Source organism: Rhinolophus hipposideros, assembly GCF_964194185.1.
Source record: "Rhinolophus hipposideros genome assembly, chromosome: 11".
In the NCBI taxonomy this organism is placed as follows: Eukaryota; Metazoa; Chordata; class Mammalia; order Chiroptera; family Rhinolophidae; genus Rhinolophus; species Rhinolophus hipposideros.
In genome coordinates, this window is record NC_138057.1 from 26,327,724 (window position 1) to 26,355,076 (window position 27,353).

The following is a 27,353-nucleotide window of genomic DNA, read 5'->3' on the forward strand; positions in this document are numbered from 1 at the left end:
TTCAGGAACAAGACTGCTTTTCAACATAGTATTGGAAGTCCTAGCCAGAGCAATACAGACAGAGAAATAAATAAAAGGCATCCGATTTTGGAATGAAGAAGTTAAATTGTCACTTATTGCAGATGACATGATTCTATATATAAAATTCCCTAAAAAGCTATTAGAAACAATGAACAAATATAGTAGAGTTGCTGGCTACAAAATCTATGTTCAGAAATTCATTGTTTTCTTATATACTAACAATTAAATCTCTGAAAAAGAAATAAACCACCCCCATCAAAACACAGACACACAGACACACACACACACAAACAAACAAACAAGCAATTATTTTGCAATTGCAATGAAAATAATAATATACCTAGGAATAAACTTAACCAAGGATGTGAAAGACCTATGAGGACTGACAATTAAGTTTCAAAGCTCATCCTCAAAAAAGTGCTACATACCTCATTGCTGAATATCACCATGGTCACCTTTGTAGTACTCTCCTTGGGAAGCTATGCACCAACACCAGAGCCTAGTCCACCCTTCAAAGCAATTTTGGAACTCTCTTTCTGGAATGGCCATCAGAACTGTTGTCATATTACCCTTGATGTCCTGAATGTCATCAAAATGTCTTCCTTTCAATATTTTCTTTGGGTAAAGAAAGAAGTCATTGGGGGCGGATCAGGTGAGTAGGAAGGGTGTTCCAATATGTTTATTTGTTTACTGGCTAAAGAAATCCCTCACAGACAATGCTATGTGAGCTAGTGCTTTGTTGTGATGTAAGAGCCATGAATTGTTGGTGAGAAGTTCAGGTCATTTTCATTTAACTTTTTCATACAGCCTTTTCAGCACTTCCAAATAATAACTGGGTTAACTGTTTGTCCAGTGTACAAATTCATAATGAATAATCCCTCTGATATCAAAAAAGGTTAGCAACATCGTTTTGACTCTTGATTTGGACTGACAGAACATTTTGGTCGTGGAGAATTGGCCGACTTCTATTGTGCACTTTGACGTTTTGTATCAGAGTTGTATTGATACACCCATGTTTCATCACACTGATAACATGGTCCAAAACATCATGTTTCTTCTCCAAAAGGTCTTGGCAAACATCGAGTTTCTTTTGCTTTTGTTCATTGGTGAGCTCCCTCAGGACCATTTTTGCACATGCTTTTCTCATGCCAAAATTTTCAGTTAAGATTTTCCTAACCAAGGAAAGATGTTCCTCTACCAACGTTTACTTAGTCTGCTATGCTTCTCACAGTCAGCCAATGATTTTGACATGGAATTTGATGGATTTTTGCAATGTTGTTGATGGTTCTGCTTGTTACTGGCTGCCCTGACCGCTCTTCATCAGTGATGCATTCTCTCTCCCCTCAGGAAAATGTTTAATCCATTTGCACACTGCCATTTTCTTCATGGCATTGTACCCATAAACTTTGACTAACGTGTCCCTGATTTCACTTCCACTCTGGCCAAGATTAGCAAGAAACTTAATGTTTGTTTGTTGCTCTAATTCAAGCTCAGACATTCTTGTGACAACACACAAAAACACACCACCAAGCAAGACTCTACCACAGATCAACACGAACACAGCTGTGACACACTAATAATATACCAAGGTTATGAAACCTTACCAAGCTGTTTGTACAGTGTTGCCAACGTAAGCACACAGTGGCCATTTTGCAAACTTAATTGGCAGACCCCATAGATAATAACCGCAAAGGGATGATGTCTTCTAGTCTAAGTTACTTTTAAGCAGTAGTCTTTATCTCTAAATATGTCAACATGAGTGTTCAGGAAGATAGACTGATGTTTGCTTTCCAATAGTAATTAATATGCTCACTAATATCTGGAACACAGCATACCAGAGTTTGATCAGAATTTGTTTAAAAACAGAAATTATAAAAAATCTCTACTCTGAAGTAATAGCTAACCTTCCTACTAATATATGGGGTAAATTTTAAATGAATTAATGTCTGTACAGTCAAAATTAGTACAAGGTTACCATTTTCAATAGTAAAAATTTCTTTTTTGTTAGAATTTAATTTCAGGGTAAAATATAATTTGAAGAAATAAAGACAAGTTCATTATCTCTAGGGTATTAAAAATACTGTCATTCTTATTTAACACAACAGGACACAAAATATTTCTAATCATGCTCATACTTCTAAATGCCATCAAGATTAACATTAAAATGAGACCCTCATGGTTCAATTCTAAAGAAGTTAAAATATCTAAGGAGTTTTATAAAATAAACAAGCAAGAAAACAAACAAAAAAGTTTTCTAAATATAAATACACATTTAAATTTTTAAATGCTTTTTAAATTTTTCTGAAGTCTTGGCAAATAAGTTAAATGACTATAAAACAAAAATAGAGATAGAATATTTTAGGATACATTAGAGAAACTTATGTTGTAACAAATGCAGTATGGGAAAGAATGATGGGAGTATAAAACTTGACTCACAGGTCTCTTTTTTGGATAATTAGAAGACTAGTGTGAACATCAACTGAGTTAAGTAAAACTGGATAGAAGCAGTTTTCCTTAAAAGAACATGAGTATGATTTATACAAAGGAATGAGTCTTTACATGTAAAGTGGTGAAGTGGAATCAGGATCAGAGATACAGATTTAAGAGAAATGAGAGTTAATGCTTGAAAGCAATGTAATGATAAAAAAAGAATTTAACAGAAAGTTTTAAAAAATGAAATTTTAGTTATTGCTTTTTCTCATATTTTCCCCAAATTTACTTTATGATATAGGAGCACCCCACACAGACCCAATTTTATAGAAAACTAAGGCACAGAGCAGTAAACTCATTGTCTCAAATTCATGCAGATAGTAAGAGCATATCGATGTTTAAGATTCTAAGTCTAAGCCTTCAGCTGTTTAAACACATCCTTACTCTGAGAAAGAATTGTTTAAAAGGAATGAAAAGAACTAGGGTAAAATATTGCTATTGAAAAAAGTTCAATAAATATTATTTAAATGAATTAAAAGAGCAAATAAGTGATGCAATTTAATGAGTCACTATGTTAAAGAGTAGATTAAAATATCCAGATATTATAAATATGACTCACAGCAAGATTGGAAGGTCATAAACATATATTTAAATCAGTGTTTAGAAAGGAAAACATATAGATTCAAAAATCAATTAAAAATTAATTTATATTTTTGAGAGAGTGAATTAAAAGTTGATATATGGAGGTTTAATGCAGCTGTACGTGATGGCTTACATTTAGATCTTCACGGAAATCTCCAACAAGGTTATTATTTAACACCAGGCCATCCACCAGCTACAGGCAGATGCGAAGCCTGTCTTCAAGTGCAGATATAAATGCCTTCTTGATAAGATGCAAGTCTTGTCTGTGCATAAGTTATGTTGGAGAGTTCTATAGCACTGGTTTGCTTCTGCCCTTGGAAAGATGTTTTCAAAACAAGAAAGGATTTTGTTTTTCCTTTTAGCTACCAGCCTATTAATAGGATGTTTCCATTCCATAGTGTGCTGTGATGTCAATAACTCTATGTAAGATTGGTATTTGACACTGATAAGTGGTCTGCTTGTCTGCAGAATGGAGAAGGCATATTTGCTTTGTTCTGTGTTACAGCAGAAGCATTCTGGCTCCTACTCCATCTACTCCATTTCATCTCTCCTGGGCTTTAGAAATTTAGACCTGCATTGGGGTGTGGGAAAAAAGTTCTTTGCCCATGATTCACTAGCCTGACAACAGATAATTAAAATCCATGGAAATATCTTATTAGAGAACGAAGTACAACTAAAGCTAAATTAGAAAAAGAACAATAAACTCCAATAAAGTACTTAATATGTTTGTGTATGTTAGCAGAAGAGTGAAATGGAGTGGGGAAGGGATTGTTTTGAAGGAGCAATGAAGGCAGACAATTAATTTCATCATTAGAATACATATTTAGTGTAATTTTAACAATTGCAAAGCAGATAATATATTGTGCAGTCGCAATGTAATAAAAACAATACGACAAAGAATACAGAGACAAGAAACCCAATAGATCCTGAACCAAAACCATAAAGTTACTAAGAATGAACAACAAAAAAAAATGGGCTCTTTAGTTTTCATATGTAATTAGAAACTGAAATAGAAAAAAAAAATCATTTAAGAATAAAATAAATTCTGAATGTAGACCAAGATTTAGAAAACTTATAAAAGTGTTTAATTAAAAAAAATCTTAAATGCCCTTTTTGAATTATGGGTCAGAGTCTTAATTGAGGCAATACTAAAATGTGTTTTAAGAGAGGCCAAGATCTCTTAGCAAAATGAAATAAAATTCAAAAAAAAAAAGAATACAACACAAAGATCAGCACTAAATCTGGATCATCTCCAAGAAAACTTGGCACAGAAAAGTAGATCCATTTAGAAACTACATATACTCTGCTAGAATGTCAGTTTTAAACAAGCAAAAATGTGAAGCATTTATTTTATGAAGCAAGTTGAGAAAATTTTTTTTCGAAAATCTGATTAACAACTACTAAAATTATATTTACAGGTTTTCCAAACTACAAGATGCTGTGTGTTATAGGAGTTATATTGGGTCACTTCCTGCCCCTTATTCTACATATATCAATGTATTAATTAACTCTTGTTCAACCATATTTTCACATCAATTCATTGGACAGTAACTTTTTCTTAAATAATAAAGTTTGATCTAAAATATTCAATTGATAGCTTCGAGAAACATGTAACTTGCTAAAAAAAAACACAAACATTAAATATAATCAAATTTAAGCCAAAGGCCAGTTATGAAAGTGTTTATGCCATTTCCATCCAATTCGGTTATTTATTAAGAACCCCCTATGTTTCAGGAACAAATAGTATTAGGATAATGGATTAAGACTGTATTTATTGTTTCTAATTGAATTTTCATTATAAACAGCTGTTTTTGGATTAGTTATATAATCATTGGTAACTGGAAGCAAACTGTACATACTTTTAATTTTTGCCTGTATCCAAATTAAACCTGAGAAATGAACTCCCTTTTGAAATTAATATTTTGTTTCCTTTTATTATGAAAGTTTCGAAAAATACAGATCAAGTTAAAATAATACAATGAATATATAGACTAAACTATTAATGTTTTTCACATTTGCTTTAACATCTATATTACTTCTATCTATTGTCCATTGTCATTTACCTATTTATCTATTTATATTTATTTATCTATCAAGTTATCTTCTTCTTTGTTGTTCTATTGTGCCATTTGCAAGTAGGCCATATTCAAATTTGTTGAACCAATTTTCACTCCACAATCATGCAGTCTATTTAGATCTTAAATCTCTAGATTCTTTGCATGTAATATAAGCATTTTCAATACATCCTTATGTCTGGATTTATCTGCTTGTGTCTTTGTAGTGCTGTTCAGTTTGTTTCTCCATACACTGTTCAGGTCTAAAGACTGGATCAGAATGAAGTTATACATTTTGGGGACCAAAAATACCTCATAGTTGATTGGCTAGTTCACAGACCTCATGAAGAACAATTTTCTGTTAAGTTGCCCTACACTAATAATAAAAATCGGATCACTTGATTTAGTTGGAGACAGTGAGATCTTTTCATTAGCTCTAATATTAGTAAGTGAAATTTAGGATGATGCGTAACCCATTGATTTTATGTACCTGAATATTATTACTTTCAGGGTTAAATCATACAAATTTTCTTAATTTATCTTGTTTATTCTCTCTCCACTTTACATACTGTAGGACTAGAGCTAATCTCTCAGAGTTGGCCTCATCAACTATGGTAAGCAACGTTTCTTTTTAAAGTAAGATATAAGCTTCACTCTTTTTCCTAACCTTTTCATTGATAAGGATTTGTATGAATCATTTACTTTTACTTTATTTCTCTATGAGCATATATGTGTACTTACTTATATTTATATATTAAATGTATTATAATCAATTATAGTAATTTTTTCAATGCTTAAATCATTCTACATTTGGCCAAGTGGCTCCTTCAGTTTGGGATCTGTCTATTGTCATGCCCCAAAATTAGTTTTTGAAAGCTTTCTTGCTTTATGATTATATATACCATATTTTTCTTGTGATTTTCCCACCTTACATATAGAAATACACATTTCTCCAAGAGACTCTGTACCTTATCAGTGGGGACTGATGATTAGAATCCAAGATTTGCTCTTTAGAGGTGCTGGATGCTAATGTCTTTCAGTATATAGAACTCAGAAACAATTTTTTTAAAAATTAGTTTATGTAGACATGTGCAATTTAAATTTAATATTAGTTTTTTTCTTAATTTGTTTCACACATGTATTTATTTATAATTTAAAATCTTGGTTCTAAAATTTACATATTTTATGTATTGATTATCCTATAATAAACATTACGGAGCTTCAATATTGCTAGTTGTATGACTATATTATTATGATGATGTTATACTTGTGTAGTACATGTGAGGGAAGTTTATGATTTTTTTGTGATTCTTTATTTTTCCCCTCCCTTGGGTTATATCCTTGTATGATTTACAAAGTGCTATATTAAAAAATCATGTATAGGGTATCAGGATTTTATTGCCTAATATATAACCATTGGCACTTGTTTTGGTAAATGATTAAATTGGTTGCATATGATCTTGGTACTTTCAAGGTTTGACTGAAAGTTTCATAAGGACAAGTCTAAAGTGTCTTTACTATAAAGCTAATGAGCCCTACTGATAACTTATGCCCTTCTGAGATCTTTACTAAATTTTCCCTACTGGGGATGATTGAAATGCAAATGCCATTCAGCATCTGAGCTCATGTCATTGTTAGCTTTCTTTCTTTCCTTCCTTCCTTCCTTCCTTCCTTCCTTCCTTCCTTCCTTCCTTCCCTCCCTCCCTCCCTCCCTCCCTCCCTCCCTCCCTCCCTCCCTCTCTCTCTCTCTCTCTCTCTCTCTCTCTCTCTCTCTCTCTTCTTTTTTTTTGTTTTGTTTTGTTTTGTTTTGTTTTCTTTTGTTTTGTTTTGTTTTTTGCCTTTAGGTGCACATGCATGTACATGTGTGAATGTGTGTGTACCTGCTTTTGAAATTAAGGTACAGATTTTTTAGTGCCTTGCCTCATAGAGCTTCACCTACCTACACAACCTAACACTCATTCTGAAATTCATAAAATCCCTATATGTATTTTCAGAGCCCATTCTCAGTGTAGCTTCCTTCTCTCTGGTACTTAGTTCCATAAATTTTCACTGACCTGGTCCTTCCAAACTTTGATCATTCTCTTGTCAACTGAGGCAGACAAAAGATTAGCTTGTATTTCTTGGTCTTCCTTCCCTAGCCATGGTCCAGGTAGTATATGTGGTCATGAAGTCAGCCAATCATGAGTTTGTCTCATTTGTTTGATTTCTCTACGGGATAAAAGTCCTATTTTGCCTGCTGCCCAATATTTATTATATAACTGTTATGTTCATCTTTTGTTCAGTTTTTTGATGGTTTACTTCGAAATGTGAGTCCAATTTGATACACTTTACTATAGATAGTAATGAAAGTCCTTCATATAATTTTTTTCAAATGCATGATAGATAATACTAGCTAAATCAGGGACATGTGTTAGTATTTTTATTGGGATTTTGTTAAATATATAAGCTAATTTTAATAGGAATGAGTCCACTTATCCATAAATAAATAAATAAATAATAGCTTCTCCTTTAACTCTGCTTCTGTGTTTTTCATCTGTTTCAAACTTTTCCTCACATGTATTTGTATAATTTAAAACATTATTATTTTATATTTTTCTTGCTTATGAATATATTTTGTTTCATTATATTCCTTTATTGGTTATATTTTGAGAATATGAACTTTTTATTGCATATTAAATTTACATCTTATCTTTTAAAAATAATTTTTGTTGATTTTATCACTCATTCTTGGATTTTCTAGTTATCCAGTTATATCATTCATGAAGAGGATAAGCTTTATTATTTCTTTCCCAATTTGTATTCCTTCAGTTGTATCTTCTCTGATCACATTGTCTAATAATTTTAATAAAATATTAAATAGTACAGAAGGCATCAGTCAACTTTGTTCTTTTCCTTTCCCAGTCGAAATACTTCAGTTTCCCCATGAAGATGTTAGTCCACAATAAAGTGTATATGCTTTGTCATTGTAAAAATTACACCACTATTTAATATATATTACTCTGTGTGTGTGTTTGTGTATTTTAATCAGAAATGGATATTGAAATTTGGTGAAAGTCTTTTTGGCATCTAGGAAGATAATTATAATATTTTTCCTTAGGCCTATTAATATGAAAACATTAATATTTAATCCTCTATTTCCTTCATTGTAACACCATAAATGTGTAACTATTTTTTTAAACAATAGCTTTTGAGGCAAAAGACAATTAAATACCCATATTGCTTTTTTAAATATAAAAAATGTGTCAGATAATTAATAAATTACATTTTGTGTTTAAAAAATAAGATATAACAATGGGCCACATTTTTAAGTTATGTTGAACCAACACTCTGAATAAACATCATATCAATTTTTAGTTGCATTTAAAAGATATCGATCATAATGCATCATTATATATTACTAAGAAGCAAGTCTTTTTTCATTTGACTATTATTCTATACATTAGACTTCTGATTCTCAGTTCACAAACTAGACTAAACACATTTACTAGACTCCTAAAAATATGAGTAAACTGGTAAAAATTACCATTGAATAACATAGAATAACAGAAACTCTAACTAAATATAAGTATCTGGCTATATCTATAAAATTTTACAGTATATACATTTTAACTCAGCAAGTCCACTTTTAAAAAGTCATAAAGTATAATTTTATAGGTGTGCAATAGTATATTGCACACCTATATGTGTGTGCAATATAGGTGCATATACAATATAGGTGCATATACAATAGTATATGGGTAATAATGCTCCTTATAACTTGTTTTTCAAGTAGTGGAAAAAAAATACTGGAAAGAATCAGTATGTTCATCCAGGACTGCTTATGTAAATTAATGTGTATCTATACAATGGAATACAATTCTACTGAATTGTTAAAATGAAAGTGAAAATTAGTATGTTTTGGCATGAAAGTATCTCAAAAATATAATAAAAGTAAATGCAAATTTCAAATATGTATAATATAATTCCATTTGAAAATTAACATGTGCCCAGAAAATTTTGGAGACAGAATATGCAAGAAATTGTACCTCGGGAAGAAAAACTTAGGTCAATGATAAGGTCTTTTTCTAAATTTTTGAAATATCTTTAAATGTACACGTATTGTTTTTATAATGAGCAGTTTAAGTAAAATAAATAAATGTGCAAAGGTGAATTGTTAAATGTCTCAATAAAAAAGAAACAAAAATGCATGGAAATCCATGACTCAATTTTCAGACTCAAATAAAATTTTTGATTTCATTCTTAACAATTAGATTCAAACACAAATTTCCAAATTATATAAGATTTTAAAAATTTTGGCATCACATGCCCACTTTATTTTTTTCGCTCTCTTTTGGTTGTTATTCTTCAGAATCAGAGAATTTAAAGTTAAATGTATTTGGTAGTTTGGGAATGCACTACCCAGAGATTTTGTCCTTCCATCACTCTTGTTTTTGTATGAAACTTATTGTTCTAGGAAGCTAAGAAGGAGTCTTACATATGTTTCCTCTATACTTTATAGGCGTATAATAAGCACAGATGTCATTGAAGCTCCACTGGCTAGAAAATGTTAGATTCTATATGTGAATACCTAGAGTTTTCCAGCACATTTCAGAATGACTGCTTACCAAAGAGCCAAACTAGGCTGTGAGAAATTAATCCAAAATTCTGAAGCAACATATATGCATGTAGAAAACACTGAATCCCAAAATAATTCCACTACAAATCTGAGAAATTAAATGAAGTTAATGGAAAATATCCTTTGGCAGTAGACTTTCATTAGTTTCTCTGGCTCTCAAACATTAAAAAATGGCAATCTATTTCTCTTTTCTTTCCTCCAGTGCAGAAGATTCTAACTAGTAGTATCTTTTTTGTTGTTGAGTTGTATGAGTCCTTTACTTATTTTGGATATTAGCCCTTTATTGGAAGTATTGTTTGCAAATATCTTCTCCCTCTCACTTGGTTGCCTCTTTGCTTTGTTGATGGTTTCTTTTTCTGTGCAGAAGTTGTTCAGTTTGATATAGTCACATTCACTTATCAAATTAAAAAAATGGGTAGAGGACCTGAACAGATAATTCCCTCAAAAGACAAACAGCCAACAGATATATAAAAAATATATATATATTCATTTCACTAGCTATTAGGGAAATGAAAATCAAAACTACAATGAGATACCACCTCACACCTGTTAGAATGGCTATCATCAATAAGACAAGATATAACAAGTGTTGGAGAGTTGGAAAGTTTGTGGAGGAAGAGGAACCCTCATACACTGCTGGAGGGAATGTAAATTGATACTGCCACTGTGGAAAACAGTAAGCAAAATAAGTTAGATAGAAAAAGTCCAGAATCATATGACTTCATTCATCTGTAGGATATAAAACTGAGAACAACAAATGAACAAGACAAGCAAACCACAAAAACTTAAAGAAACAGAAAACAGTTCAGTGGTTACCAGAGGTTAAGGTGGTAGGGGGGTGGTAGATGACTGTGAAGGGGCTCAAATATATGGTAATAAGAGAACTGACTCTGGATGATGAACACACAATGTGATATATAGGTGATATATTATAGAAACATACACTTACGACATATAATTTTACTGACCAAGATCACTCCAATAAATTTGATAAAAAATTAAAAACTAAAAAAATGAAAACCATAGGTTTTCTTGTTGTTGTTTATTTGTTCTTATCAGAGAAAGAAAATTGATTTTTGAAATGCCCTTTAGTGTACAGTTACTGAACACACACAGTTGGGATCACTTTTAAATTACTTTTATATTTTCCAGTCCAGCAAGTACATGATATAAATTTTAAACTTATGAGATAAGCCCTTGAAGAAACAAATAACTTTTGAATGATGTAAGAATAGCCCAAATCAAAATAAGGTAAATTTGTATATATGGGTAGTATTACAGGAAAATTAATTTGGTTGAATATCTAAGCTATAATGTATTTTTGGCCTTAGATAGTATACTTGGGCACCAAAGTGAAATCTCTTTGGCACCAAACCATAAAATCTCAGTTTGGGAATGAGCTTTAGAGGTTATAGAGTGCTAGTCCAACTTTCTTTCTAAGTAACTTTATCCCTGCAGTAATTAGAATAAAATGAGAATTCAGTTTGAATACTAATATTTTCATTGAGAATTTTAACATTTACAAGATTGGCATAATGATTAGAGGTACATTTTTAATTAAATTTATTGGGGTGACATTGGTTTAGTAAAATTACATACTCATAAGTTTTAAGTGTACAATTCTAAAGTACATCATCTATATATCACATTGTGTGTTTGCCATCCAGAATCAGTTCTCCTTCCATCACCATATATATGACCTGCTGAACCGTCTTCTACCTCCCTATCTCCTCTCTTACACTCTGGTAACCACTAAACTATAGTCTGTGTCTATGAGTTTTTGTTTGTTTGTTTATCTTGATAGTTTGTTGCTTTCAGTTTTATATCCTGCATGTGATTGAAATTATATGGCTCTCAACTTTTTCTGTCTGACTCATTTTTTAAGTTTAATTCTATCTCCTTGTATCTTTGCCTAATTAATAGTGTTTGGTTTGCACTCTAAACAACATAGAAGCAAGCTTCCAAATATTATAACTCATTAAATAGCTGTATTTTTCTACCCTATCTTACTTCTATGTTAGTAATTTTCTGCTCCTTAAACCACTCTTCCTTGAATATAACATACAAACACTCCAATGCTTAAGTGTATAACTTTCTATTAGACCTCCTTTTCTTCTGCGTTTTAATCTCCTTGCCATTCTTCAGAATCAAGAGATAACATGTGCCACTTCTTGCGATGTTATTATAACCACTTTAAAATATCACTTTTTGTCCACTATAGAAGTATAGTAATTTCAGAATGTCAAGAACTCTGCATCTAATTTAAAATTCATGCTTCAGATCAGGTTTTTATTGACTTTCAAACAAATATTCTACAAGAGTTGTTCTCAGTTCAGTTCACTTACCTATGGACATCCCTAAGATACTCTCAGAAAATTTGCAATGTCAAAATTATTTTTAGAGTAACACTAAGATATTATTTGCCTTTCACTGTATTGATATTTGCAGTTCTAGTTTAAAAAAAAAAAGTAGGTTAATATACTGGCACTATTCCATGAATCATGGTAGTAGAATTAAACTTTATTAGTAGTCACTGTGCTCTCAAAAGCAAAAACAAACAAACAAACAAAAACCAACAACAAAAATCTAACTACGATTATTCTTATACAGCAGTAAAAATTATTTTTATAAATCACAATTTTCGCTATTCTGTGTGAAATAGTAAATATACAGAGGGTGTCAAAATAATGTATACACATTATAAGAAAGGAAAACAACCTGCATTAAAATTGTAATACTCAATATATACCAACAACAACAGATGAATACAAGTCATGATATACATTTTTTTGGAGCCTCCGATATATAACTATGAAATGATTAAAAAAAACAGATACAATTAATTCCAAGCCATGACCATGAGAGAAAGATAGTTGGAGAAAAACATAATTGAAAGGAGTAGTTCAAGAAGCTGAGGAGCCAAAGTGTTAATTGATACCCATATGAATGCTAAAACCATCAAGGTGGTGACAGACATAGAGGTATAGGAAAAAAAAGTGAACTAAAACACAAAACATTCTTCTGTGTTTGAGAAGGGTGATGCAGATACATAAGGGTTTGGTAAATGACAAATTAAAAAAGAAGTTTAACGTTTTTGTTTTTGAAACTGGATGGCATGAGGGTCAATAAAGCTGGCATTTGTAGGAATAGCTAACGTAGTTTGTATTTTAGAGTTGAATGTTAGAAAACACACTACCCCAGGTGCCTACTTATAAGGAATACAAAGAGATAAAATGTCTTCCACTGAAGAAGCCTATAAGGGAAATAGCTTTACCAAGGAATGCCAATTATCACTAAGAGTAAGATTAAGAAAATGTTAGGAAAAGGTCTTGAGGTTAGAGAGGACTTTTAAAATCACATGTCCAAAGGATTTTGGGGAGAAGGGTGGGGTAGGGTATTAGATTTATGGGAAGATGAATAGACCAGTATGGTAGTGAGTGACCTCTGGATAATTTATAACCTGACATGAACAATAATAAAAAAGGTGATGATATAAGCCCTGATTAATATCTTGATTTAAAGTAAGCAGCTAGTTCAAGTCAAACTGTAGTGCGGACATTTATCATGGGGAGCTCACTGTAATGTCTCCCTCTTGAAGCTATTGAAGATATGGCTGTGAGGGCAAAAGAGTGAAAGAGCTCTTTTGCTGAGGGCAGAGGAAGACCGTTTCCTGTCACCTGTGTGTCACCACCATGTGCTCCTGGGAGTGAACTACTACAAGGTAACAACTGTTCCCATTGTTTCAAATGTCACTGCTCCTGCTGGTGACAAGGCCCTCGGTGTGACAAAACAGAGTGGTTGACAAGGAGTGAAGTCTTTATGGCTCATACCAGTATGGTAAACGAACACCACTGGAAAAACAGGGCCAAATACACTTGAAATTTGGTGTTACTATGCAGTGGCTTACGTGAGAGATGCTGACTAAGAAGGATGAAGTTGAAAGCAATGAAGCAATATCTAACAAGTATGGGAGCATGACTCAATGAGGAGCAGAAATCAATGAGGCAGAAACACATTCCTCTTGAAAACAAATGGAGCAAAAATGGACCTACTCCCAGTCCTTTCAGGATCCTTTTTTTGTTTGCAACTAAGTCAGCCAAGCTGAGTTTCAATCATATTTCTTCCTGCTCCGAATTGTCTATATTTATGTCCAGTTAAAGACATGAAAAATAGCCCACTTAGAAGCATGATTGCCCATCCTCCTTCCTCCTCAGCCAAAATTGCTCTTTATACTGCACTAGTCCTAACTAGTGATGTACTTAAATGTCATCACTCATTCAGTGTCCAGCTTAAATCAAATCCATCATCACATTTCTCTTTTCAGAATATTGGGTTTCAAGTAAACAAGGACATTTAGAGAGGACATTGTGCTAATGGATAGAAATAGAATTCATGCAAAATTATCAGGCTCCAAAGAAAATCTTCAGAGCAAAACTTATGTTGTGTTCCTAGGAATAGTTTGGCAATTTCATAAGGCTGCTGAGTATGGTATTTGTAGTTTCGTTCAGTGTTAAGGGGTCATCCCCAAAAACGATTGAAAAGCATGGGGATGGGCTCAATTTTTGAAACAAATATCCAAGCAAGGATGTGTGCAGAAGGAATTAGTGTCTTTAGAAACAAATGAGGAATTTGTCAGGACACAAGAATGTTTCATCCTAAGGTTCAGGGTAAAAGTTCAAATCCACTAGCATGGTTTTTGAGGCTTTCTATGATCCACTGCCTCCCTCCTCACTGGACTTATTTCTCACTTAGTCATCAATCATACACAGATGGTGTACCCTCTTTTTTACAACTTTCTTCATGCTCTTCTTAGCACAGAAAGCAAACTTCCAATGCTCAGAATGTGAAAACTTTCCTCTCCAAAGTACACCTCAAATGTTACCTGTCTGTTCTCCAGTCCTTATAAGAACATAAGTCACTTAGGTAACAAGGTTGATTCTTTTTTTTTTTTTTCCCCTTCTTCACTGGGTCGAGAACAGCCCTTTGAAAAATAAAAAAGCAACTTGAGTGCCCTTTGTGTACTCTGAGATGACGTGTAATATGGTGAAAAATAAACATGGGTTGTGGACTTGGAGACACAGCTCTGATATGTAATTCTCCCTCCACTACATACAAACTAGGACACTTTAGAAAAATTTAGATTCTCACAGTTTACAATAACAGCAGTTCAAATGAAATGTAGTGTGTAAAGGGGCTTACCACAATACAACACAAAATGACCAACTAATGTCAATTCCTTTTATTTTCTGGCCTAAATTAATAACTCAACTAAAGTAAAGAAGAGGAATTCAGGACTTCAAAAATATCAACCTTGGCTAAGCTTTGAGACAAAATTGTAGAGATAGCATATCTCTGAGTAAAAAGGGATTTTCATTCTTCCAAAACTTTTCTTCCTAGCATTGCAATAGGGAAAGCAAAGACAGACTAGACTATCTCCCATTGATTTTTTAGTATTTGATGGCCAGGTCTATGTTACCCACATGACTTGGGCAATATCTTGGCATGCCACCACCTAGACCTCAAATTTTTTTCGTTTGTTTGTTTTTTAAACTTTAAATAAGGAATGAAGTGATATGTCCTGTAGTCTCTAAAACGACAAAGAATATGATTCTTTATGAACACAACACCCTTATGATTGTGTTACTGTCAGTGAACAAAGAATATTGAGGCAAATTATGAAATCAGTTATGGAGTTGTCGAAGCAGATGTAGTGATGATGTTTCATAGTGTCTTTAAATTTTATTATTTAAAGACTAGCTACTTTTAAGGCAGGTATATCTTTAATGATGTTTTAGATAATTATAATTCAAAGATTACTAGTTTGAGCTAAGAAACAAATACAAAGTAGGAAAGAGTGTAATATTGTAATTTGCCAGTTATGGCCTCATTGATTTTAACAGTTATTAAATTTGCCTGTTTATTTGAAACACTAATTGTATCATTTCATTAATCTGAGGTAATTCAAAGTTCATCAAACAATCTCCATTGTTAATTTGAATGGATAAACAAATAATGACATCATCATTTTCTCTTAAATTCAATATGTAAAATACTAGTAACAGATTACATGTGAATTATTTGGCTAATGAAATGTGAGTGGAAATGATGTATCTTACTTTTTAAGCAGAAACGTTTTAAAGTAGGTACACAACTTTGAGATCCCTTTGCCCTGCTACTATAAGCAATCTGCATAAGTGAGTAAGGACCACATAAAACAGAGTCCCCAGTCTACACATGATGGACTTGTATGAGTGAAAAATAAAGCTTCTTTTTAAGCCACTCATATACTAAGGTTATTTTTAATTGAAGCATTAAACTATCCTCAGTGATCAAGTAACTGAAACCAGAAGTTGGGTGTTGTTATAACAAACTCATAAAACATGTTCCAGAGGCTCAATGTTTAGTTGGCTGCCAGCCAGGAAACTATTATCCAGGGTTTCAGAGATGGCCATCCAGTATGCCCAGTAGCAAAATTTTTGGTAATATTGTTACCTTTGTTTAGTAAACATGCACTCTGGGTGAAGAAATCAGACAATAGAGTATTAACCAACTATTTGAGATTAATGTAAAAGGAAACATCTTTTAGGTGTCAGCGACAGAGCTGCAAGTAATGGACAGAGATATATTAGGGAGAGAAGCCACCTAATTAAGTATATCTCTCCCAGAATAAAAAGAGAATTTCTCAAAATATCTGCTTATAGGTATGTCGGAATTGCTAAACACCAAGAGTCAAGGACAAACATTTGTCTCCCCTTTTATTCCTTTTGAAGAGGGGGTTATTTATTGTGGTTATTCCTTCTCCTCTGCCATTGAATATTGAAGAATGAGAGCATAAACATGTTTTTCTTTCTTCTTTTTCCTTTTTTTCTTTTTAATTCATAGTTCTCCAGATCAAGTAAAACTACATCCAGAATTGTAGAACCGAGGTAGGGCTATTTTAAAGCACCCCAATTCAGAGATTGCTATGAAGTCTCAGTATTCTTTAGTATGGGTAAAATGACTGACATAGGACTTTTGGATTTTCCCATTGGAAAGGGGTATGCTTTTGTTTGGGAAGAAGAAGGAACTGGATATTATGAATATTATGACTAGAAGGTAGATCATTAGTCACTCATGTGTTTACCATTACTTCCAGTTCTCTTTTGAGGATATAGTTGGTTTTCACACGCTTATACTTAGGTGAAGCCACATCACCTGTCTTGGAAAAAAAAATGAAGAAAAATACTATGTGTCACTTTCAAATTGAAGACTTTAAGAACAGGTGTATAATTTATCACGCTCTCTTTTCTCTGATACAGCAAGTAGTGATGTTCCAAGCGGTGGTTATGTTAGGCTATAAATATGAAGGAGAAAAATATGGAGGCTCAACTAAGTGATAATATCCACATGTCACACAAACAATAAGTTATCCCAGGGTTGTTTATTACTGCATCATATCCTAACCTGTTCTGGGTTTTAAAGTTTAAGAAAAAGCTTTATTTCCTTTCAATCACTTTAAATTATTTCTAACTGCAATGTATGTATGATACGTTAAAAAAAAAAAGCCTAGGATTCAACATATGTTTGCTTTAATCCTGAGTTTTTTATTCCATAGCTGTAGATAAATTGAACAAATTATTCAACCCTCTCACTTTGTTTGTAGAATAGGGGACACTTGTTAAATTCCATCCCAAGATTTCACAATTCTTAAACTGTAAAATAAACAAATAAATGAATTTTAACATCTTTCAATTGAATTAATTTTAATTTAGCAATAAATTGTGAGTTAATAACCCAGAGTATACACATATTATTTGGTGTTTATCCAGAAATTGTCATAATGCAATATATTTTGGGGAAAAAATTGTTCATACTTCTCCAGATCTTCCTTTCTCAAGCTTCCTCACTTCCATCATTGGGATTGGTACTCATTTTAGCTATCCAAACTCATAGTGTTACCACAATCACCAAGATCTTTATGCCAGTCACTAAAATAAACCCCAGAGTTCCCTCTTATCTTCTGCATTAAAATTACCATAAGGCTCTATATGTTATATTCCAATATCACTCACTGTTCTCCAAGTCCTGAAACTTATCATTTGCAGAATTATGGTGCACTATCAACAAAATGTTTTATGACTTTAACTTCTGATAGCAGTCAGGGTTTTCCAGACAAATAGAACCAACAGGATATATAGATAGATGGACATAAGAGGAGATTTATTATAGGATTTGGCTCATGTGATTATAGAGGACAAGAAGTCCCACGATCTGCAGTCTGCAAGCTGGAGAACCAGGAAAGCCAGTGGCATAATTCAGTGTGTATCCACAGGAGAATGGGGTTTGGGGTGGGCAACAACAGTAGAAATCCTGGTCCAAGTCCAAAGGTTGGAGAATCAGGAGCACTGATGTCCAGGGGCAGTAGAAGATGCATGTCTTAGCTTAAGAAGAGGGAGAGAATTTGCCCTTGGTCAGCGTTTTTGTTCTATCTGGCTCTCAGTGGATTAAATGAAAACCACCCACATTCTTGAGGGCAATCTTTACTCATTCTACTAATTCAAATGCTAATGTATTCCAGAGATACCTTCATACACAGCTGGAGAAATAATGTCACACTATCTGGGCATCTCTTAGCCCAGTCAAATTGACAAAATTAACCATCAGAGCCCTAATCCTATGTTCTCTAAATATCTTTATCTAAATATTAATCTGGATCTGCCAGAGGAAACAGCTTCCTCTACATATTTCTTTGGTAATTATTTTTTCTCTCCTCCAACAGTCTTTATACTGGCTTCAGAGATAAAACTGATATCATTGTGTTCACTATAGTTTCTACACAGACAATTATTTTTCTCTGTTTACATAACTCACTATTATTTCTTGGATAATGTATCTTTTGGATCACTGTCAGTCTTTCTAAAAATGCTAGTCTTAATTTTTAATAAATTTAAAATATATGTTCTGATAAAATAACCTCTCCTATTATGTCCATGAATTCTAAATTATTATTAAATTTACTAGGTGCCGAAGGCCTACCTTTGACATTCCCTAATTTTTTTCCAAGATTCGTGTTTTTTGCTTCAATTTTTAAAATAAAGTTAGGCATCTTTGACTAGTACTTTTTCTAGTGGTCATTGGTGAGAGGTTGACAGCTGACTATATACTGCGAGAAAGCATTATATCCTTGTATATATGCCATAGAGCAATGTCCACAAACTTACGACTAACATCAGGGAAATGATAGCTAGAAATTAATGGACTTTGGAATACAACAGGCTTGATTTTAAGTCTACATCGTCCACTAAATATCTATTATGTCGTATTTATGATACATATAGCATATATCAGTGTATATGCTGCTGGCATGTAAATCTAGAAGTTTGAGTTAAATAGAATAAAATGTTGAATTAGGAGAATGAAACAAGAAATAAGATTAGGCAACCCATGAATGCTGAGTCCAACAGGCAGCAAAAGTAAGTGTCTAGAGAAGCACATAGACCATAGAATTTAGCCAAATTGATAGTAGACATCAAAACCAATCAAGAAAAGTAATAGCTATCATATTTCCCTGAAAATAAGACCTGGATGGACAATCAGCTCTAATGCTTCTTTTGGAACAAAAATTAATATAAGACCCAATATTACATTATGTTATATTATGTTATGTTATGCTATGTTATGTTGTTATGTTATGTTGCATTACATTACATTATATTATATATTAAAACCCAGTCTTATAATAAAATATGAAAAAATGTTCAACATCACTAATCATCAGAAAAATGCAAATAAAAACCACAATGAGACATCACCTCACCCCAGTCAGAATGGCTATCATCAAAAAGACAAATATTAACAAGTGTTGGAGACGTTGTGGAGGGAATACACTGTTGGCGGGAATTCAGACTGGTGCAGCCATTATGGAAGGCAGTGTAGATGTTTTTCAAAGAATTATGAATACAATTACCATATGACCCAGCAATCCCTCTCCTGGGTATCTACCCAAAAAATTTGAAAACATTTATACATAAAGACATGTGTGCTCTAATCTTTATTGCAGCTTTGTTTACAGTGGCCAAGACATGGAAACAACCAAAATGTCCTTCGATAGATGAATGGATAAAGAAGTCGTGGTATATATACACAATGGAATACTATTTGGCGGTAAGAAAAGATGATACAGGAACATTTGTGACAACATGGATGGATCTTGAGACTATAATGCTAAGCAAACTAAGACAGAAAAAGCAGAGAACCCTATGATTTCACTGATATGTGGTATATAAACCAAAAACAACAAAAGAACAAGACAAACAAATGAGAAGCAAAAACTCATAGACACAGACAATAGTTTAGTGGTTACCAGAGAGTAAGGGGGGTGGGGGGAAGGAGATGAGAGTAAGGGGGATCAAATACATGGTGATGGAAGGAGAACTGACTCTGGGTGGTGAACACACAATGGGATTTATCAATGATGTAATACAGAATTGTACACCTGAAATCTATGTAATTTCACTAACAATTTTCACCCCAATAAATTTAAATAAATAATAAATAAATAAATAAATTAATTAATTAATTAATAATAAAAATAAAATAAAATAAGACTGGGTCTTACATTAATTTTTGCTCCAAAAGACACATTAGGGCTGATTGTCCAGCTAGGTCTTATTTTCGGGGAAACATGGTATAAGTAGGATTGGTGGCAACAATCACCTTCTAAAACTGAGCCAACCTGTTCTTAGAAGAGGATCTTTGTATCTTCCTTATGCAGAGACACAACTGGTGATAACAAACTTGCCATACAAAGCTACATATATTCTCAAGAGTGGTCAGGAACAGAAAGCCAAGTGGGTTCTGATAAAGTCCTAGTAAGATACAACTAAATATTAGAACAAATGAGTCCTTTTAGTTAACACCATCTAATTTGACATAGACTCAGAAAAGAAAGTGTGGCTGAGAATGAGTAATGACTTGCTTCCTTTTTTTGAACATTTTACCACATTGCATGAGAAGTAAGAAATTTTTATAGCTTTTTTCTAGGTAATCTTTAATCTTCTCTATGTGTGGATTCAAGGGAGATTGTTTTCTTTTTTAGTATCTTTACTTGCCTGGGCAAGTTAAACATTACACATGACTGACACATCTGACAGACATTATATCAATCAGATGGTACTTTTCCAAAAGCATTATTGTGAATTTCTATTATGCTTGTTATTATTTGAAGATACAATGCCTTCTTTTTCTTCAACCAAGTTGTCAGCTTTTTTCTTTCATTCCATTTCCACAAAGGTAATAGGTATCACTGACAATTTCCATTCATGATCTTGAATATGATCTTTTTTATGTTTTTTAGCAGAGAAGTGTTAATATTGTGAAGTTTATGTTTTATTTTATCACTTTGTCAATGATTTAAGATTACTTTTATATGGAAAAGATTATACATCTCTAAAAATAAATACTAACTATAAATCTATTTCTGCTTGTTTTATGAATAATTCCTGAATAGTAGTTGCCATCCTCAAAAAAATTTTATTTTGAATACTTATTTTCCATGTTAGCACACATTCTTATTGAAATATAGCTTATTTGTTTCAATTAGAATTTTCATGTTTTGTTTAAGGCAAAAATCAAAAATTAAAAATATAGAGCCAGAACTAGGATGTTTAATTTGCTCTGGCTAACCTTAGAGACATCATTCATTTAACTATAAAATGAAGAATATTAAAAACATGACGAATCAAAATGTAATTTTATGCAAAAGTTTATATTTTTATTTAAAAACAAATATTTACCTCTTAAATCATTTAGAAGGTTTAACATTTTTAATTTTCCTACCTATAATATTTTGTAAAAGTTGACCCTAGACTTTTGCACAAGCTATTTCCATTCCTTGGAGCACGTTTTCTTCTAATTGTCACTTTATTTCTATTGTCTCTTTATTTCTTTTTTTTTTTTTTTTCATTTTAACTAAAAGCCTCTTCTTGATCCTAATCTACATTAGGTCCCCTGTGATTCCATCATAGCTTGCACATTTACTCTCCTAGCATTGTTATATCTCATTTGCCTCTATTACTCTTATGTAGTCTGCATAATGGCAGAGATTGTTCAGTGATATCTTGAGTTTGTATGTCTGTATTATTTTGTTCCTAATATTAAATTTGAATACTTTGTAATTTAAGATATCCTAGCCTAATCAAATAGTATTTATCTCCTGGATGTATTTAATTTATCTTTCATCATTCACTTAGTCTTTTATTCATTTTCTTGGTAACTCATATTGACTGCCCACTATGTGCTAGACATGGTGCTGAGTAATAAAAACTTAAGTGTTTTGAGATTAACTGAACACTTAGAAGGTACCAGATCCAGGTGTGAGGAGCTAGTGTTGAAAACAAACATAATTATCAATAGTACACTAATTGTTACCCTAGAGGTAAGCAAACAGGAGGAGAATGTACCATCAGTTAAAATAACTCAGGTTAGGCTTTTTATAGGAGGTGAAGTGTTACATTATAAGTAGCAGTTAGCTAGTTGGAGAAAGACTCCTGTGCATAGAGAAAGTGATGGATGATTAAAATATTTCACATAAAGGATTTGAAATAAACAGTAGTTGAAAATGCCCTTAAGACTTTTATCTCAGTTGTTTTCTCATCCTGAAGCACTATTCTCTTAGATGTGCAACTGGTTGAATTTACATTTTTGAAGATTTTATGAAAATTTTACCTCAGTAAGTCTTTTTAGCCAATCTACTTCAATTGCAGTTTTATGGCTCTTTCATCTTACTTTGCTCCAATATTAACATATTTTAAAACTTCTGCTCATTTATGAATTTTAATATGTACATATATCTTAAAATACATAATACATATATAGTAATATATATGTATATATATATACACACACACATATATATATACATACATATACATATACATATACGTATACATATACATATACATATACATATACATATATATATATATATATATATATAGAGAGAGAGAGAGAGAGAGAGAGATTTCCTTTTATTTTCATATAGCCTATTATATGAAACTGTGGTTCACTCATTTTTCACCGCTAAATACAACTCCATTTATAGCACAATTTACTTTTTTTATTTCCTTTCGATGCGCCCTTGCATTGTTTTCAGATTTGTGCTATTGTGAAGCTAAATACTACTTATCTTCCTGTTTATATCTTCAGATCTACATGGACCAGAGTAAATTTTTCAGATTTGAGGAATAGAATGGTTGAGTCACAAAGTCAGTCATCTGCCTTTAAAGATGATGCCAAATTGTTCAACCAAGTTATTATAACAATTTACACTTCCAGCAGTAATGTATAAGATCTTTTTCTTTTCTCTTTCTTTTATTTAAGTCATTTTTTCAGCCCAAAGATTGGAACATGTTCAGTCCAGACACATAACCCTGTTTGACATGTTGTGGTGGGATACTGAGTTTCTGATGAGGGTTAACTTCTATACATGTCAGATTTCCTTAAATTCTTGTTTAATAGTTATTTACCAATAATGTGATGTGACTGAAAATGTACAGCAATATTTGAGGCTCCGGAAATTACATAAATAAACACTGTAACACAGACTAATGTTAAGAGAAGGGTTACGATCATCCTAGCAGGATTACAGTGTGTCCAAATCTAAGCTAGTCTAGATTTTATTTCTAAACTAAAAACCTGAGAACTAGATTTGGGTATACTATTTATTTTCAAGGAGTACCTTGCTCTGATGTCTCTTCCAGAAGACATATCTCTGGATTTCAGGTTACACAGAGTTTCTTTAACGATGTTGAGGAAAATCTACCTGTAACAATTGATAACAGACTGTGCATCTTGTAAGTCACTTTCAGTATTTTGCCCTGAGTTGTCTGATTGCAACAGAGCGGGGCCTAATGCTAGAAGTGGTATTCCAAGGATACCGCAGACTGTCCACATCTTCCATGTAAAATAGAAAGAAGGCTTTATGATGGTTCAGAAGGCCAAAAATGGGAAGCAAAGAGTTAATTTAAAAGAATTACCTGTTCATCTATAGGTTGCAAAGGAAGAGTTGTGGGTCCTGAGGACTTGGTCAAATCATACGCTGTGGCAATTTCAGGAAAGTTGGAAATTCACTTATCATTACAGAAAGAGTCACAGGAGTCTTCTTAATTAACATTTAGTTGTAACCTGCTTGGAAAATGATTGAATGACTTGTGGTTTGCCAGAAATGACGACATTATCATCTTGGGGCAAGAAGAGACAGAGAGGCAAATAGTTAACAACAAGGCAGATTTTTTTTATCGAGGGAAAGCAAACGTTATATATGAAGTCATTGAAAACCTCCCTAAGAGAGTTGTCTTCATGCATAGGAGGCAGAACAACTCAGCATTTGGAATGCCAATGGAAATAAAACAAAACCTGGGACCTACCTCACTGTCACAAACACAGAAACCCCTGAGCAAGAGGCTCCTGGGACCTCAGGGAGATGCCTTTCCCAAATCAGGGATTTTCATATAAGGAAATGAGTAACCTTGGCTGGCAGTCAGTGAGACTCCAGCCATGCCAACTCTCTAACAAAACATTTAACCAGAAAAATGGTTGCTTTAGCAAATCTAAAACTAGTAAATGTATTGTAACAAGTGAAAACACCACCATGAGTCTTGTAGTGTCTCAATATTATTTTCCAAAATATCTGAAAACTGATCTTTCCCTAAAAATGTGCTTTTTTCATTGTGCCTTGACAAATATTACTATAATTATTACTAACATGATAATAAAATAAAAATAAATTATGTATCATAAATGACATAATAGTATTATAAATGATATTAGCTGAGTGCCAAACATGTGCTGGGCAATATGTAAAATGTTTTATTGTGTATATGTTGTTTTTTTTTTTTTTTTCATTTCCCATGAAACCCAATGGTATAAGAAATACACATAGTACACATCAGAGAATTGACATACAGACATCAAATTGCCATAAATGTTTGAACCAAGGTTGGAATTTAGTAAAATGCCTATTATGTACTAGGCACTGTTCTCAGCACTAGGGATTCATCAGGTAACAGAAAGACAAAAAAAATATCTACTCTTGTGGAGTTTTATTCTACTAAATACAGAATGACAATATATTAAAAAAATAAGGAATGGAAAGAATAAGAACGTGATAGTCCAAATGGTGAAAAATAAAGCAGCAAAGGCAATAGAATGGGGAAGGGAGAGCAGGCAAGTTAATTAAGATGGTCAGAGAAGGCCTATGGAAAGAAGATATTTGAACAGAGGATGAGGTGAAGGGGTGAACCTCGGAGATATCTGAGTGAAGGGAATTCCAGGAAAGTAAAATAACAGACAGAAAGGTCCCAAGAGAGGGCATTCCTGATTCATTCCAGAAATAGCACAGAGACCACCAATGTGGCTGTAGGAGACAGAAGTGAAGGAACGGTTAACAGGAGGTCAGATCATAAGTCCCTGGAAGCCATTTTACACCTTAACCCTGCTATTTTCCAATTTGTTGTGCCAAAAGGGGTGCTACAGGCAGCTTGAAGCTGAAGGAGAAAATGACACTCGCTTCCCCCTTTGCTTCTTGCCTGTTCAGCTGGATCCTAGGAGTTCAGTGAGTTCATAGCAGTAATTGATACCAGTTTGGTATTTCTTCAAAGCTCCGAGAACCTGCCTGCCTGTGCCTTCTCAGCACCGGCACTGACATGATACCTCAGTGGACTCAGGCCCAGACCCATGAGTCCCTTCCTTTGAGCTCCTGGGCTACATGTATGTTGTCTATAGCACCATTTAGAGCTCAGGAATCACATGCATGAGCACTAAAACTGAAAAAAAAAATCAACAGAGTAATTATTATAAATGTCAGCACAGTGTTTACCCCAAATAGGTGTGGATGACCAAGAAGAGGAATGTTGGGCTTCTGTCATTATTGAAAAAAATATTGATATGGGTGATTGTTTCATTAGTGTTTTTTTGTAATTATTCATTTCTGTATATTTCTGTTTTATAAAGTTTCCTGTGCGTATGTTGTATTTTACAATAAAAAACATGAAAAAAAATCAGTGCAAATTTCAGAACTATTCTGTCAAAATGCAAACAATTAATTGCTTAATGGATCTATAAATTGTTCAAACAAAAGCAAATCTGGGAAAACCTATCTAATCCTTGGTTTAACAAAGTTCTTTCCTCATCCATATTTATATTCACTGTTTTCCTACATGTGTTTTGAACTTTTTCCAATTTTTTTCTGCTGTTATTGAGGTATGCATATGATATTTTTAACCCTTAATTTGTTACTGCAATGAATTACATTTTTAGAATTTATAGTGTTCAATAAATCTTTCCTTTTGTATTTAAAACAATGTATTCATTGGCAGTGAGATTTAAATTGAAGGGAGATTATACATAATATTATTTGAATACATGTAAGATTACTCAGACATCATTTTTCATAATTTGATTGATAGGTAACTACTGAAATTTTAAAATTGTTTTGATTTATTCATATAAAGTACTGTATTTAAAAAAAACATTTAATCTTATATTGCATTGTAATATATTGGTTATTTGTGCATTTTGCCTTTCTTTCAGTCTGAAAGTTGTTTTTTAATAGTATTCTTTTAAAAACAAACTTTGCCTTTGCTAATCTTTTACATCTTGTAATTTTATTTTTCCTTTCTCTTTACCTTTATTCAGTTATCTCTTTTCTAAATTCTTACCTGTTTGCTTAAAACATTAATTATCAACCTGTCTTCTCTTCTATGTATTAATCTTTAAAACACCACATTAGGAGTATGCCTTATGTTTCTATATGTAACATTTTAGGTTTCAATGAATTCTCAATAGGTTTTAAAATTGTATTTTTTGGGATATTTACATTTCTAAATGTATGAGGTCTTAAGTTAGCTTTTGCTTACTTTTTAGCATAATTACATTGTACTTGGAGAAGGTTGCCTTGTGTTACAGTTTCTTGAAATTTGTTGGTATTTGTTTCAAAACCTAATATATTGTGATTTTTGGCAAACATGTCAATACATGAGAGCATCATGTCTTCTGTAATTGTTTGGTGCAGGATTCTCAACGTGTGCTTAACTAGGCATTTTAAAATATATTATAGCCTGACTATTCATAATAGTGATATGTGTCTTAAGAGATCTCATAAGTCAAAGATTTGTTAGTTTCTCTTTGAACATTCTCCAGTTTTTGTTTTATATATACATCTAGGTTCTCTTATTACATGTAGACAAGTATAAAGCTGTTAATATTTCCTGTGTATTTAAAGTCCTCATCATTACATAGTGATTTCTGCATAGTGATTTTTAATTAAAATCTACTTTGTATCAAATTAACGTAACTTTATTTTGGTTAACATTTTAAGGGGGGTTTCCCCACTAATAAACTTTCAAGCATGCACCATTGGAACTTTTTGGTGACTATCTCATGTGAAACCTATAGTTTGATTCTGCATTTTCACACAGACTCACAATTATTGTTTTTGTTTTTAACCTAACATGTTTAATTTGTTTGTATATGGCATTGTTACAGATATTTCGTACTTATTTCTATATATTATGTACCTTCAAATCACCTTTTTAGTCCTTCTGTTAACATAT